Source organism: Balaenoptera musculus, chromosome 15, assembly GCF_009873245.2.
Source record: "Balaenoptera musculus isolate JJ_BM4_2016_0621 chromosome 15, mBalMus1.pri.v3, whole genome shotgun sequence".
Lineage (NCBI taxonomy): Eukaryota > Metazoa > Chordata > Mammalia > Artiodactyla > Balaenopteridae > Balaenoptera > Balaenoptera musculus.
In genome coordinates this window covers 24,456,622-24,474,805 of record NC_045799.1, presented here as the reverse complement: position 1 = coordinate 24,474,805, position 18,184 = coordinate 24,456,622, and the positions used below count along the sequence as shown (strand labels likewise).

The window sequence follows — 18,184 nt, the reverse complement described above, 5'->3', positions numbered from 1 at the left end:
CTTTATTTACAATAGCCTCAACTGAAAGTAAACTGGAAACAAATCAAATATTTATCAGTTAGTAAATGGATAAACTGAAGTATATCCCTACAATAGAATACTGCCAAATAATAAAAAGGATCAACTACTGAAAGGATTCTCAACCAGTGTAGGGAGGGGATTTTGTCCCCTGTTGGACATTTGGCAATGTCTGGAGACATTTCTGATTGTACAAATGGGGAGGGGAGTGCTAATGGCTTCTAGTGGATAGCTGTCAGGAATGCTGCTAAATAACCCACAATGCACAGGACAATCTCCAAGACAAAGAATTATCCTGTCCAAAATGTCCACAGTGCCAAGTCTGAAGAACTCTGAACTGCTGATACATGCAAAAACATGAATGAATCTCAAAAACTTCATGGTGATCAAAAGAATATTTCTATGATATTCTAGAACAGGCAAAACCAACTTACAGTAACAGACATCAGATGGGTACTTGCCTGAGACTGGGGTGGGGACTGATTACACAGGGATGAGGTACCTTTGGAGTGAAAATGGTCTGTATCTTGATTATGGGGATATATACATCTGTTCAAATGAAAACTGTATGCATAAAATTAGTGCACCTTACTGTATGTGAATTATACATATAAGATCAGTAAAAAATAAATTGTTGAAGCTGGGTGAAAGGTACACGGGGGTTCATGATAGTATTCTCCTTTCATATCTGTCTCAATTTCCAAGACAAAATGTTTTTTTAAAAAATACATATGTATATAAACACTAAATGATACAGGGAGAAGCCTTAATTGAATCTTTAAACACACACACACACACACACACACACACACACACAAAACCCACTCAAAATTAAAATCTCATTGTGAGAATGATCTTTGTGTTATGTATCTTCTCTTGAAGGGGAAAGAATCTGATGTGAAAGATAGAAGGAAGAAAGAGATATAGTTTGATACAGGGAAGGTAAAGAAAATTTCACAAACTACTCCTCACCACCACCACTCCTTTTAATGTCGCATTTAGTCCCAGCCTGGCACTAAGCCATGTCTTCTGTGGTAGATAGACTTATAAAATGGCCACCAATTATCCCAGCCTCCTGGTATTCATGCCCTAGTGTAATCTCCCCTGCCCCCTCCTCCCCCTGAGGGATGGCCTAGTGACTTACTTCTAACCAAAAAAATACAGCAAAGGTGATGGGATGGCACTTCCATGATTAGGTTATAAAAGAATGAGACTTCCATCTCCCTAGGAGACTCTATTGCCTTCTCAGCTTGCCATGCTGGAGAGGCTACAAGGCAAGGAACTGACAACCAGTAGCCAGTGAGAAACCAAGGCCTTAAATCCAACATCCCTTGAGGAAGTTAATTCTGCCAACAACCAATTAAGCTTAGAGGAAATCCTTCTTTAGTCAATCACTGAGATGAGATTCCAGTCCTGGCTGACACCTTGACTGCTGCCTGTGAGAGACCCTGAAACAGAGGGCCCACCTAAGCCAGATTCCTGACCCATGAAAACTGTGCCCTAATAAATGTGTGTTGTTTTAAGCTGCTAAATTTGTGGTAATTTGCTATGCAACAATAGATAACTAATGCACCCTCCTTCGAAATCCTGCTGAACATTCACTTCTTTTTAAATTATTTGGTAGTTTTTTAACAAGTTAGATATACCATACAACCTAGCAGTACAACTGTTAGGGATTTACTCCAGAATAAGTGAAAATATATCTATACAATGACTTGCACAAAAGTGCTTACGGTAGCTTTATTCACAATCATCAAATACTGGAAACAACTCAACTGTCTATCACAGGTGAATAGATAAACAAGCATGGTATACCCATACAACAAAACACTACTCCTCATTCAAAAGGAATGAACCACTAACACAAGCAACAACATGGATAAATATCAAAATCATTCTGCTGAAAAATAAAATAAAATATTTAGACTAATGCTGGCCCACTATAAAAGCTCAATAAACGCCAGCTATAATAAAAAAAAAAAGAAAAAAGAAATTTAGAGCCATATCTGGCATGTAGTAAATGCTCAATAAATGTTAGTCATTTTCATTAAAAAAAAAAATCATTCTGCTGAGTGAAAGAAGCTAGACTCATAACAGAACATAATGTATCAATGCATTTACATAAAGTTCTAGAAAATGCAAAGCAATATATAGGTGGAGGGGCTAGGAGGGACAGACTGCAAGGAATATAAGGAACTTCTTAGGAAGATGGAAATTTTCTGTATCTTGGTTGTGACAGTTGTTTCATAATAAATACTGTAAACTAATAAGTACATCTGTCAAAATTCACTGAAACATGTTTCACTTTTAAATGGTGCAGTTTACTGTATGTAAATTATACCTCATTAAGTTGACCAATAAAAAATAATAATAATAATAACCTTCTTTGTCAAGTCTTCTTTGACTACATCTAATGCAGCTGATTCCATTATTCTACCTTAGCCCCCATACAACACTCTATATTTAAATTACTCAAACTACAGAGAATCTGGAGTGTCTTGAATTCTACAGTAGCTAAAAGTTACAGAACACTATTATGTGCAAGGCACTGTTCTAAGCACTTTGTATTATTAACTCAATTAGTTCCCCCCAAAACCCCATGTAATAGGTTCTATTACCCCCATTGTACAAATGAGGACACTGAGGTATTAGGGAAGTAACTTGCTTAAGGTCTTACAGCTAGTAAGTGACAGAGCTGTGACTGGAGTCCAGTCAATTAGTCATAGAAGCTGGGCTCTTCACTACCACCACCACCCTACTCTATATATCTCAGAGTATTAGGTGAAAGCATACTCTCAGCTCACTAGAGACTAATAGGTTCATCCACTCATTCAACAAATATTTAAGCATATAGCACATGTCAGTTATTGTTCTAAATGCTAAAGATATAATGGTGAAAAAAACATAGACATGGTACCTGCTTTTAGAGCTTTCAGTCTAGTAAGAATTTAGGTTTAAAGTACAGGATTCTAAAACAAAATATTTATCCCTTATTTATATATTTATCCAAATATTTACGCAAAATAAGTCACAAGGTGCGTAGTGGCCAGATCTGCTTTAACTAGTTAGAACAGTGATTCCCAAACTTGTTGGCACTTTAGAATCACCTTGGGATCTTTTAAAAATTCCCAGGCCATACCCCCAGGCCAAGTAAATCACAATCTAGGGTGAGGGGTGGTGGTGGGGAGGGGGAACAAAGACATTAGTACTTTGCAAAGCTCCATAGGTGATTCCAATGTAAAGACAAGTTTGGGAAATCACTAAGCTTGAGTTTTTATCTGTCTGAACAATGATAAAGTTCATTCATGGTGATGCAGACAGAGGTAAAAGAAAAGAAAACAAACAAACAAAACCCATATATACTTGCCCTTCCCTTAACCAGAGATACGCAAGGTGAAGGTAGCTTTGATTGTTTTTCCCCAATGTTATGAATTCTGAGAACATTAGAAAGAGGGCCGTATAATTATTTTCCTTCTTGGATTTATCCATGCCTCCATTACCCACCAGGATCATAGACAACTGAGATATTCACCTTTTCATCTTTTCCTGGTACTTTCCATGGAACCAATAAAGAATTCTGCCATATTATATATATTCAACATAACTGATAAAGACATAACTGCTTTTATATTAAGCAGATCTTATTTAATTCAGTCACTTTGGGTCCAATCCACATGCCAAATGCAGCTTGCCAAAGTAAAATACCCTGCGGACACTGAGATCAAAATAGCTTCTTTTTAAAAAAAGTCTACTTCCTAATTCAATTCTTTGTTTAGGCTGAAACCACGTCTTTTATAACTCGAACTTGCATTTGTGTACTACAGAATCAACAGACCTGTTTAAGAACTCTCTGACCACTCTCAGAAAAGATAGTCAGAAGTTGAGTAGGACCCCTCTCCATTCCATCCAGGACCTAGACAGAAAGGAAAAAGGGCAAAGAGGAAGAAGAAAAACATCAGAAGACAAGACTTAATACATAATCCCAATAAACCTATTCAAAGCAAATTTTTGTGACTGGCCAAATTCCTTCTATCACTGTTTCTGCTAATTTCACTCTAGAAAGAGTTGTAAAAGACATGAGATTACCTACAGCCTCAAGTCCAGTGATTTCTTTTAAAGGAAAGCTTATCATAATCACCAAGGAAGCTTTTTCAAAATACAACAGCAGTGGTTATACAAGTATGTTCATTTTATAATTCATTATCCTTATGATTTGTGTACTTTGCATTATGTGTGTCATACTTCAAGTAACAAATATCAAAAAACAGATACATTTGTCCTGGGCAGAACCCCTGAAGGATTCTAATTAAGAAGGCAGCAGAAAACAGTCCCACAGAGGTTACATGATTTGCCCTAGGTCACATATGTAGTTAGCTACAGACTTAGTCCTTCTTGTCATTTTCCTACTCTTTCTGTTGTAAAACTGTAAATATGCTAATAATATTAAACTTTTAAATTTAACATTTACTCTCCTTATTCTCTGAAAAAAAATTTTATTACACGTGACTACTGCAAAAAACAAACAAGTAAACAAATAAATGGAAAACACAGATGTCCTGGGTTCACAACTGTGCATCATCGCAGCTGTTGCACCATCCATATAAGGAAATTAAATAAAGTCTAATGCTCATCCAATGATTTCCTAACTGCAGTATCCATTTTTTATGTTTCAATACAAATGTCAAATGATCAGTAGTAAAATTAACTGAATAAATCTTGAGAACAGACTAGCATTATTTATAATAATGAAACACAGGGTGACAGAATGGAAAAAGAGCTAGGCTGAGCATGGCAGGATGAGTGTGCCCCAAGTTCTAGTTGTGACCTTCTCATAAAGTTGTATGATTTGGGGCAGGGTACAATCTCTCTGTGCCTAAGACTCCTAAATTATAAAATGAGAGGATGGATCACTAAGCTAGAGCTAAAGAGAATCACAGGTTCCTTCTAGATTTAAGAAAACTCAAGGACTGTTTATCAGGAAATTTAATTATTTTCTATATGCTTTCACATTAACAAATAATATCTCTACTCAAATGTTTTAAGTAGCTTTGTAAAATAAGAATCCTAGAATTCCTCTGGCACCTGCTTCATAAACACAAGCATATTCTTCAGCTTGTGTCAAATACAAATCTCCTAGATTTGTTGTCTAGGTGCAAGACGTCTCCCTCTCAAATATGGCTAATTAACAATACCCTTGATACTTTACCACCACCACCATGAGACTTTTTTGCATGAGTTTAACTTTATATTTTGAAATCATTTCAGATTTACAGAGCACAAGCTATTTATTAAATAGAAAATATATGTGTAAAGAAGTCCCTCACCGGGGGCTTCCCTGGTGGCGCAGTGGTTAAGAATCCGCCTGCTAATGCAGGGGACTCGGGTTCAAGCCCTGGTCCAGGAAGATCCCACATGTCACGGAGCAACTAAGCCCGTGTGCCACTACTACTGAGCCCGTGGGCCACAACTACTGAAGCCTGCGTGCCTAGAGCCCGTGCTCTGCAACAAGAGAAACAACTGCAATGAGAAGCCCATGCACCACAACGAATAGTAGCCTCCGCTCACCACAACTAGAGAAAGCCTGCGTGCAGCAACAAAGACCCAATGTAGCCAAAAATAAATTAAATAAAATAAATAAATTTATATATATAAAGAAGTCCCTCACAGGGACTTCCCTGGTGGTGCAGTGGTTAAGACTCTGTGCTCCCAGTGCAGGGGGCCCGGGTTCGATCCTTGGTCAGTGAACTAGATCTCACATGCATGCTGCAACTAAGAGTTCTCATGCCACAACTAAGGAGCCCGCTGGCCGCAACTAAGGAGGCCACCTGCTGCAACTAAGACCTGGCACAACCAAATAAAATCAATCAATCCATCAATCAACAAAATTCCTGTAAAAAAACAGTCCCTCATAATTTCTTTTTTCTTAATTTCTAATCTACTATAATTTGAATACTTTCAATGGATGCATTTGTTCAACCTCCGTTTACCAACCACCTACTATGTACCAGGCACTCTGCTAAACAGTTTCCTGCTCCTGAAGTTACTATATAAGAAACAAAAACATTGTGGAAAGGATAATTTAAATAATATTTTCATGAATACCTAGGTCTGGATATTACACTTATAGTACTTTAAAAAGTTGGTCTTTTAACCACATAGCCTTAAATGTTTCAGGATAAGGCATTTTTAAAAGTATATTAATAAACAGTTAAATGTGAACTGTGAAAGACAATTTGCTATGGCACAACTAATTTAAGATCCAATTCCATCCTCCCTACACCCTCTTATAAGATTCTTATAAAACTGTTACATGCTTCCTGTTCCCAAGTCCAGGGTTCCCAAGGGAAAATTTATGCAAACCTCCAGCCAAATCATAGAAACTTAGTGCCCTGAAAAGAGCAACAAAATGCCTGTCAAGGAGACTGGCATTTCACTACTGTAACAACCCTGGTTTGCTCTTGGTAGGGATAATAGACAATTTAAGAGATTAGGGAATATTAACATTAAATCTTAAATTTCAATCCTGACATTTTAGTATAAGAAACAAAAAATAAATTTGTGAAATGCAAAATGTGAAATCCCTAAAACTACTCATGCTAACACAGACATATACGGTTGACCCTTGAACAACGTAGGAGTTAGGGGCTCTGACCCCAGGCGCATTCAAAAATTTGAGTATAAGTTTACAGCCAGCCCTCCATATCTGTGGTTTTATATCCATGGATTCGACCAACTGTGGATGTGTAGTACTGTACTATGTATTTATTGAAAAAAAAAAATCTGCGTATAAGTGAATTGGCACAGTCAGACCGTGTTGTTCAAGGGTCAACTGTAGTTAATAATTTTAATTGAGTACAATATAAACTAACAGATTAAGTCAGAAGTTCAATGAGAGTTTTCCCATCTTGTTAGATACCACAGTAAATGGATAAAGTAAAATGTAAAGAAAAACTACTTTATATGTCATGTTCTAATTGTGAACCACCACATTCTTTCATTCATAATAAAGCTTCAGTCGAAAAACAATGCAGGGGGACTTCCCTGGCAGTTCAATGGCTAAGACTCCGCGCTCCCAATGCAGGTGGCACGGGTTCGATCCCTGGTTGGGGAACTAAGATCCCGCATGTTGCACAGAGTGGCCAAAAAAAAGGGAATTCCAGTCTTTTAACCCATGCTGTAATATACAAATGACATTGAAAAGCTGACCAAATCCTACAATCTAGGAAGTAATTTTAAAAAAATTCCCTAAATATAACTTGATGAGACTGAGCACCATTAGAGGTCCCTTGGTAATCATCCGCTCCAATACCCTCATGGAACAGACAAAAAAATTAAGGCCCGAGTAAATAATTTGTCCAAAGCTTCTTAGTTGTAGGGAAGTCTTTCATTTCATGTATGACACTTCTTTACAAAAGAAATACTTCATTTTAAAAGCACTAGAGAAGCAGGTTATATAATGATAATGAATGTTGCCTTTCCTGAAGAAAGTGTTGGCAGACAACTTGAGAAAACAATCGCTTTTTTTTCTCTATTAAGTTTCTAACAAGAAACTGTTAAATCATGAAATCTGGGCTCTAAATTACAAAAGTCCTTAGGCCATCATTCTAAGAGTCTGCCAGTGTTTCTTCTTCTCCACTGTTTTAACACAGGGTCATCCCTCGGTATCCATGGGGGACTGATTCCAGGACCGCCCCGCAAAACCAAAATCTGCAGATGCTCAAGTCCCTTATATAAAATGCTGTAGTATTTGCATATAACAGCACAACTTACCCATATACTATAAGTCATCTCTAGATTACCTATAATACCTAACACAATGTAAATGATATGTAAATAGTTGTAAATACAATGTAAATAGTTTCCAGCCAAATAGTTTCCAAAAACTTGACAAATTCAAGTTTTGCTCTTTGGAACTTTCTGGAATTTTGGGGGGGAATGTTTTCAATCCCTGGTTGGTTTAATATGCAGATGAGGAACCCATGGATACAGAGGGTCAAGTGCATTCACAGTTTTGTCAAGCCTTTTTTTTTTTTTTTCTGCTTTATGTTCTTACAATTGTCACTTTCTTTTAAAATCAAACACTGGAGTCCTTAGATCAGCTTTCAGCTACAGCTAGCCTGTAGCTACCATTTCATCATTATTGATGACCCAGAATACACTTGGCAAACCTGCAGACAGAACTGTTATTAGATGAATACACTATTATTTTTAAACACAGGTAGAGCATCCAAACTGACTTGGAACAACCAGAAAAGCATTTTTTCAAAATTCAAGAGAGATTACTTAAAATAATCTTATCCCTAAATAATGAAGAAGAGATAATTTTTTGATCAGGAGAAGAAATTCAATGGCATAATAAACAGGTTCATTTATATTAAAAAACAAAGAAATAAATTTCTGCCCCAGTTGCAAAAACAAGAAAAACAAAATTAAGGTTAAAAATTAACAAAACAAAAATATAGAAAAAAATTTAGAAGAATTATTAACTTCAGTGGAATGGTGGTGAGCAAGACATGAATCTAGAAATCATAAAGAAGAAGACTGACAGACATAATTAGATATTTAAAACAGTCTATATGTCAAAGAAACCACAAAGTCAAAAGCCAAATGAAAGGCTGGGATAATATATTTGCACAATGTGACAAAAAAGGGGTTAATACCCGAAATACACAAAAGCATCCCCAAATTGATTAAAAAGTAAAAAATTAACAACCCAAGAGAAAAATAAGTTAAAGGATTGGCAAAGATGATTTGCAGAATAGGGAATGCAAATTGGACAATGAATGTATACAATTTATTAATGGTCAGGGAAACGAAAATTAAAATAAGAAAACACTTTTCACCCAGCTGATAGGCAAACACTGAAAAGATACCTGTTATCCAGTGCCAGCGGGAATAAGAACTGCAACCACCCTTATGGAAAATAACCTGGCAGTTCATAATATTGAAATAACCCATACTTGGGAATTTATCTGACAGAAGTAAAAGGTTCATTTCTTAAAGATATATGTATAAAGATGTCTACTGTTTGTGATGGGAAAAAAGATCGGAAACAACCTGAATGCCCATTGAGAGAAATCTACATAAATGGACTATTATGCAGCACGAAAAAATGAATTAGATATCTGTTTAGTGATATGGAAGAAAATGTATGATACCCTATAAAGTAAAAAATAGAAGTTGTAGTATAATGCATATGGCATCATGAAAATCTTACAAAATAAGACAGAATATGAATCAGTATGTATATTTGTGTTTCTAAGAGCATAGAGAAAAACATGGAAGAATCACATTAGGCTAGTTGGGTATGCTGGAGGATATGAACTGGAGAGGAGGGGATGGTTGGCTTTCTCTTTGTGCACCTCAGATGATACCCAACTTGTTCAATAAGCCTATACTGCCTTTGTGGTTTGAAAGGAAAATCCTATTTGAGCATTATTTGCAGCAGAAAATGGAATAAAAAAATCTACAATAGGAATGACAGAAAAAAATAGCTATTTAAAATTGATAAAGAATTGGTATATAAAAGACAGCCAAATGAAACACTCAAGAGGACAAGAAACAAAAATAAATTCTGAGTGCTTCTGGGGTGGGTTTGTAAAACAGCTTATGAATTCAGGATTTACCTCCATTTCAAAAAGAAAAATAAAAGAAATTTTTTATTCAAGAGCTTTATGTTTCTCAATTTTGCCTGCTTAGAATGCTTTTTAAAAAAAATTAATTAAGTAATTTATTTATTTTTGGCTGCATTGTGTCTTCATTGCTGCGCATGGGCTTTCTCTAGCTGTGGCGAGGGGGGTCTACTCTTCGTTGCGGCATGGGGGCTTCTCATTGTGGTGGCTTCTCTTGTTGTGGAGCATGGGCTCTAGGCGTGCGGGCGTCAGTAGCTGTGGCACATGGGCTCAGTAGTTGTGGCTCTCGGGCTCTACAGCACAGGCTCAGCAGTTGTGGGGCACGGGCTTAGGTGCTCCATGGCATGTGGGATCTTCCCGGACCAGGGATCAAACCCATGTCTCCCGCATTGGCAGGAGGATTCTTAACCACTGTGCCACCAGGGAAGTCCCTAGAATGATTTTTAAAATAGCAAACATGACTAATCACAAAAGTCTGTCGAAGAAATGCCCTCTATTACATATTTGCAATCTGTAAGGTGGTTTGGTTTTTTTTTGGTTAAATTACATTTGATTTTAGTTATATTTTGAAACTTGAAATTTATCTTTTATAACAATGCACCATTCTTTGTTACACTGTATAAAATTTTAAAATGCATAGTACAAACTTGAAAATATCAAATCTACACTGAACAAAGGGTCAAATGATATGAAAAACTGGTTCAAACAAGATTGAAAAATACTCATCATTGATAAAAATTTTTTAAAAATTTGTTAGTTACAAAAGAAAAAAATGCAACTTTGCAATGGAGAGATCTGGCAGTCACAACCTTAACCCTATGATCAAAGTTATCATCAACAGTGGGACAACCAGACATTTATGCACCTCATGATATGATGCAATGTAAAGATTATTTATTAAATATTTTTGCCAAAATGTTTAGCTAGAATCTAATCAAGTCTTAAACCTTCCAGTTTAGGGAAATACAAGGAACAAAAGAACAAGTTAAGGGACTTCCCTGGTGGTCCAGTGGTCAAGACTCCATGCTCCCAATGCAGGGGGCCTGGGTTTGATCCCTGGTCAGGGAACTAGATCCCACACGCATGCCTCAACTAAGAGCCCACATGTCAACGAAGATCCCACGTGCTGCAACGAAGACCCAACACGGCCATAAATAAATAAATAAATAAATAAATAAATAAAGTTTAAAAAAAGAAAACAATCAGATATATCCAGGATGTGGGACATACAACAAGAAAACTGCTCGGATCTCAACAAATCAGTGCCATGGGGGAAAAAAAAGGTGAGGAAGCAGATAAGAAATGCGAATTGTTCCAGGATTAAAAAAAAAGACTACAAAAACAGCAACATACAGATACAATGCATAGTTCTTAATTTGATTCCACTTTGAACCAGGCAGTTATAAGTCACTATGGAGACAACTGGAGAAACAAATATAGACTTAATGTTAGAAACATTAAGGAATTACTGATAATTTTGTTTGGTGTGATAATGGTGTTGTGATAATGTAGGAAAATGTTCTTATTTGTAAGAGATACATGCTAAAGTATTTAAAGGCATAATACTATGATGTCAATTTTATTTATTTTTATTTTATTTTTTTAAAATTTTTTTTTTATTTTTTGGGGGCCGCACCACGCGCCATGCAGGATCCTAGCTCCTTGACCCAGGGATCGAACCCACGCCCCTGGCATTGGAAGCACCAAGTCCTAACCACTGAACCGCCAGGGAAGTCCAATGTCTTTATTTTTAAAAGGTTTAACATAATAAGTATATAAGTAAGCATATGGCAACATGCTGAATAAGGGTGTTCATTGTACTATTTCTGGGAGGGTGTTTTTGGTATGTTTGAAATTTTTCATAATAAAACATTTAAAATATCAAAACTCCCACAAAACTGTGACACACCACTATTATACTAGAAGAAAAAAATTATAAAATCTAATATTAACAACTGGTAGTTGTTCTAAAGAATAACAATATGGCTAAAAAGTGATATCCTTAGACTTAATTGAATTATTTTAGGGAATATACTCTAAGAAAAAAATTGGGGGGGGTTATAAAAAGGTGTTACAGCAGTATAATTTAGAATTGCAAATCAAAAATAAAAACATACTGAAAATCATCCAAATGCCAAATAACCAGAGAGTATTTAAACTTTATTATCTATTCATTAAAAATACTAACTATATGTGGAAAAGTATATCAATATAAGGCCAAATGAAAGAAGACTATAAAAAACTATATGGGGCTTCCCTGGTGGCGCAGTAGTTGGCAGTCTGCCTGCCAATGCAGGGGACACAGGTTCGAGCCCTGGTCTGGGAAGATCCCACATACTGCAGAGCAACTAGGCCCGTGAGCCACAACTACTGAGCCTGCGCGTCTGGAGCTTGTGCTCCGCAACAAGAGAGCCCGCGACAGTGAGAGGCCTGCGCACCGCAATGAAGAGTGGTCCCCGCTCGCCGCAACTGGAGAGAGCCCTCGCACAGAAACGAAGACCCAACACAGCCAAAAATAAATAAATAAATAAATAATTAATTAATTAAAAAAAAAAAACTATATGAAAAGACCATATGCATATGATGACTAGGACATTATGTGTTTATTTGTCTGTAATATTTAAACATAATTTTAGAAATTTCATGAAGACACATGCTCTTAGAGAAAATATAAGCAATGCAAATATAGAATCAGGAAGAAATGCCTGGGCACAAATAAGGAAAAGCACCTGAGCACTGCTGACCACAATTTGAATGAATATTCACAATTTGAATACAGTCCTATTGTGGACAAAAGTCAACACAACTATCATTTAAAGGACACAGAAAACGAAGGTATCATTGGCTTGGATAGTACATAATCTTCCTCAATTCTTTCCATTAGTCAGATGTTTTTAAAAGAGATGGAAAAACTGAAAAGCGTTCAGAGAAAACTCAAGAGGTAAAAAATACGATGGAAACTAGGTGATTTTGAAGAAAGGTTTGAAAGAAAATGAAGAACAACATGATTATCAATATTTAAATCCATAGAGAGGCTTTTGAATAGAATAGAGACCCTAAAAAGCAGATGTATCTCAAGGCCCACAGATTACTGACCAAGAGGCTAGTAAAACTCTCATTTGTTGTCGTGGTATTTTTGTTTTTTACATATGAGGAATACCTTGACTGTCTTGGTGAAAAGTTACTGGCATAGGCAAATGAGGGAGGCTGCGTGTGTTAAATCACTGACCATCTGTTTTTCTTCAGGGTGTCTACTCATCCATGTTCACCTGATCATAGAATCTTCCTAAAGCTTGCATTAATCATCCAAAGTTTGAATTAGTTATCCACCATTTCAAAATTCTGCAGGGCTATACTGCTGCCACACACTACCCACTCAGCAGCATTCAAATATCCTAGATCTGGTGTCTAGGACCCGATACAATACTCTGGCTTCATCTCCTCACAACTCAATACACCAGCAAACCAGACTTCTCTATCTCATTTCCTAAATATTCCTTATGCTTTCCTGTGTCCATCATTCCTCTGGTTCTTTTTTCCTTAACTCATTTCGTTGCAATTTGACTCTTCCATTTAATTAGTAAATTTTAATTTAATACTTCCGTATCATGTCACCTGTTTTAAGTTGAATTGTGTCTCCCCAAAAGATATTTAAAGTACTAACTCCCAGTACCACAGAATGTGACCTGATTTGGAAATAGAATCAGTACAGATGCAATTAGTTAAGATGAGGTAGACCCCCAATCCAATATGACTGGTGCCCTTATAAGAGAGAAATTTGCACACAGAGACAGAGACACACAGGTAGAATGCCTGTGACAACAGACACAGAGACTGGAGTGGTGTAGTCGCAAACCAAGAATTGTCAAGAATTGATGGAAGTTTCGGGATTTCCCTGGTGGCACGGTGGTTAAGGATCCGTCTGCCAATTCAGGGGACATGGGTTTGAGCCCTGGTCCAGGAAGATCCCACATGCTGCAGAGCAACTAAGCCCGTGAGCCACAACTACTGAGCCTGTGTGCCTACAGCCCATGCTCTGCAACAAGAGAAGCCACCTCAATGAGAAGCCCGCACACCACAACGAAGAGTAGCTCCCACTCGCTGCAACTAGAGAAAGCCTGCGCGCAGCAACAAAGACCCAACACAGTCAAAAATAAATAAATAAATTTAAAAAGAATTGATGGAAGTCTCAGAGGGAACGTGGCCCTGCTGACACCTTGAATTCAGGTTCTAGCCTCAAGAACTGTGAGAGAATAAATTTTTGTTGTTTTAAGTCACCCAGTTTGTGGTAGTTTGTTATGGCAGCCCTAGGAAACTAATATACCACCTTTTCTAGAAGCCTTCCCTGATTCTCCAAGTAGAAGTGATCTCTCCTGAACTCCCAAAGCACGAACTATTTCATTTAAAACACGCTTTCCCCTCTTTTTATGTTCACTTCACTTCCCCAAATGAATTTGATTCTTGGAAGGCAGAAACTAACTAATCAACTGTATACAGCCCTCAACAGTGGTAGGCAGTCAACATATACTGACTTTTTCTACACAGTTAATCTTTCTGATTGTAATGCTTCTGAATGAGTTATCCCCACATACACTGAAGAGTTAAACATAACCTAAAAGAACTCAGATGAAGGCTCATTTTCTTTAGGAAGCATCTCTAAATTCAAATGTACTTATATTAATTATATCAATATATTTCACATCGATATGTGCATGCATGTATATGTACATACTACCGACAGCTAATACCCACAATGGAAAAGAATGCTTATTTAATAAATCCACTATTTAAGGTCCATTGACTTGTCTTATTAAGTCTACTCAAATGCTGGTTTACCTAACATCTTCCTACCTTTACTGGTATTTGGTATTTCTTTGTGTCTTTGAATTTCTCCCAATGTTTGAATTTTTAAAGTCTGTATTTTACAGAAGGGACACAGAATTACTTCCAAATAACATTTAAAATTATGGCAAGGGACTTAATCTTATGAATAATTTCCCTAAGTAAAATCCAAAACAGGAATCTGATTCACAAATTTGCAACAAGTATTTCTTCCTGTGAGAGACTGCTGCTGACTGATCTTTAGAAAATGTACATAAATGGTACTATGGAACTAATATTCAACAGGTTCAGTGTCAGTAAAGGAGCTGGTTACTGGTAACTTTTGTTGCCTCTTTGCGTATGGGGGGATTTGCAGCTGACTAATGCTGAATACAAACCTAAATATCTATTTAAAGTATGAATACCCTTTGAATTTGGTGATCATTAATATTATTAAAACTGACATAGTTTTTCTCCCAGCTTTATTGAAATATAAATGACATACAATATTGTGTAGGTTTAAGGTGTACAATGAGATGGATACACATATACAGAGAAATGATTATCACAAGAAGGTTAGTTAACATATCCATCACATCACATAATTACCATTTTTAGGTGTATGGTGAGAATATTTAAGATCTATTCTCTTAGCAACTTTCAAGTATGTAATACAGTACTGTTAACTATAGTCACCATGCTGTATGTTACAGCCCCAGAACTTATTCATATTATAACTGAAAGTTTATACCCTTTGACCAACATCTCCCCATTTCCCCCATCTCCCAGCCCCTGACAACCACCATTCTATTCTACTCTCTGTTTCTATGAGTTTTTGGGTTTCTAACTAACATAGTTAATATTAACTGATTGTTAATGTTCTAACTGACACAGAATATACAATTCTTCACAAGTTAAAAAAGGTGTGGTTCTGGCCTTTTGCTTTTATAGGGTCTATATATAAAACATAGCTTATCACCAAATTATAAGGCTGAATTTACTCCCTTCAACAAAGCCATAGTACTCCCTTTATGTACACATCTATATATACCTCTAGTCATTTATTAATTAACTCAGCAAATGTTTACTGAGCTCCTGGGCAGCCACCTTAAGTCCTTTTTAGAACAAGGTAAGGTAGAAAAAGATTAAATTTTTAAAAATAAATAAATGTGCCAGACAACACAGTAAGTAGACACCACAGCTGAAGGAAGGGAGAGAGAGACAAAGAGATATAGCCCCAGCCCTTAAGGAACAAACAATCTAGTGAGGAGGGAGAGAGTAAACTAGCTCCATATCTCTCCTTTCTCCCCATGCTGCTCCTACACTCCATGACCAGGTTTACTTTCCTAATGTACAGATTTCATTATGTCACCGTATGGTCAAGAACTTTTGATGACTTCCCATTACCTAGTCAAACAATTCCAAACTTCTCAACCTGGAACTGAAAAGGATTCAAAGCTTTCCATGTATAGCATGCAGAGACTAAGAACACAGGCTTTGGAATTAGACTGCCTAGACCCAAATTCATTCTCTGTCAATTGTTAGTTCTATTTCTGAGTTTCTTTGTCTATAAAAAGGGGATAAAAATTGGTGCCTATCTCACAGGGTTGTTGTGAGGATTAAATGAAATGCCACTTATGAAATGCCTGGCACATTATCTGGCAAGTAATACACATGTAAAAAATGAGAGCTACTGCTATTATTATTGCTGTTGTTCAATCTCCATTTCCAGCCTCAACTTCAACAACAGCCCTGTGACAGTCCTGATCACCAACCAAACTAGACTCTTTACTATCTCCTAAACACCCATCTCTACACTCATGCTTTCACTCAGCCTGAAAAAATACTGTCTCATCTCTAAGTATGAAGATCCTAACCGTTTTGGGCAGTCCTGCTTAAAGGCCACCTCTTTGAGGTACCATCCTCTGATATCCCAGCTCCATAACACGTTATATATACACCCCACATGACACTGAAATCCTGGCTAGATTAATCCTTGTATTCTGCAAAGTTCTAGCCCAATGTACGTGGTAGGGTTCAATAAATGTTTGACAAGTGAATAAATGCCTATATTTCCTCTCTGTCATCCAAATGCTCTCTTGGAAAATAGCTCCATATTGTAAGTAAAAAGATCTCTTCTGTAGTATTTCATAAAGCTGGTCAGCTAATTTTCTTTTCTATTACCAATGTGGTAATTTCTAATACAGTACCCAGCACATAGTAGATGCCTAAATATTCAATGATTTGAATTTCATCTCATCTTTTAATTTCAATTATCAATTTATTCATTATGACCAAGAATGATTCAGCCTTAGAAACAGATTTTAATTTTTACCTGCCCACAAACTCATCTGTCAATTTCTGGCCATCCTGACAATATCCCAATATGTCATTTATTGGTTTAGGAGAGGTAATATTTAAAACTTCGGTAAATTTAGAACCAGAAAATCAAATGCCTATAGGATGATAAAGTAAATGAACAAAGCAAGAGAGTAGTGAGGACTGCAAAGAACTACAGGGAGGAGTTCTATTCCAGCAGATAGTCTAAGGCAGCAGCTAAAATTAAACAGCAACTTGGAAGCATCTCCTGCAACACTTAAGTCTCAGCCATTCTGCTTTGACCTGAAAACCAAATTAATTCTACAACTGTGTTGAGCATATTGAGCTTCCACTCTGTGCCTAGGAATCTGAAATGAACAATAATGCTAAATAACAGCTAACATTATTGAGCATTTTCTAGATGCCACACTGTTCTCACGTTATATGAATTAACTTACTCCTCACAAAAACTCTATTATTCTTACTTTAAAGATGAGGAAACTGAGGCACAAAGAGGTTATACAACTTGTCCAAGGTACACAATTAGCAAGCAGTGCAGCTGGAAATAGGACCTTAGATAAGACTTCACCAAAAAAGGGCTCATAATTTGAAAATAAGTGCCATTCAATAAATGGTGCCGGGAAAATTAATTGTACTTAGGAAAAAATGAACTGACCCTACCTCACACCGCACACAGGAGTCAATTCCAGATAGAGAGCTAAACATAAAAGGCAAAACAATAGAGATTCAAAAAGATAATATAAAGAATAACTTCAAAATCTTGGGGGCAGAAAAGATAGATAAATTTGACTTTATTAAAATTCAGAACGTCTTTTTTCTCCATTTTATTTATTTATTTATTTTTGAATTTTTGAATTTTATTTTATTTATTTTTTTTATACAGCAGGTTCTTATTAGTTATCCATTTTATACATATTAGTGTATACATGTCAATCCCAATCTCCCAATTCATCCCACCACCACTTTCCCCCCTTGGTGTCCATATGTTTGTTCTCTACATCTGTGTCTCTGTGTCACTACTTCTTCTTAACAAAAGACAGCTTACAGATTTAAAAAGATTAGCAACAAATTGGGAAATGGTATCTGTAATACGTATAACCAAGGAAGGATTAATAATCAGAAAAGCAAAATAGAGGGCTTCCCTGGTGGCGCGGTGGTTGAGAATCTGCCTGCCAATGCAGGGGACACGGGTTCGAGCCCTGGTCTGGGAAGATCCCACATGCTGCGGAGCAACTGGGTCCGTGAGCCACAACTACTGAGCCTGAGCGTCTGGAGCCCGTGCTCCCAACAAGAGAGGTCACGATAGTGAGAGGCCCACGCACCGTGATGAAGAGTGGCCCCGCTCGCTGCAACTAGAGAAAGCCCTCGCACAG

General features: G+C 36.8%; 1 protein-coding gene across 11 annotated transcripts in view; it reads right to left on the bottom strand.

Moving 5' to 3' along the window:
- The window catches only part of NCOA6 (nuclear receptor coactivator 6), a 99,686-nt gene that overhangs the window by 76,891 nt on the left and 4,611 nt on the right, over positions 1-18,184 (bottom strand). For 9 of the 11 annotated variants that reach the window (XM_036824376.1, XM_036824380.1, XM_036824387.1 and 6 more), the window contains exon 2: positions 3,854-3,931. The exons of the other annotated variants lie outside the window; for them this stretch is intronic. The gene's annotated coding sequence lies outside the window, so the exon portion shown is untranslated. The remainder of the gene's footprint in view (positions 1-3,853; positions 3,932-18,184) is intronic. 11 annotated transcript variants of the gene reach the window in all.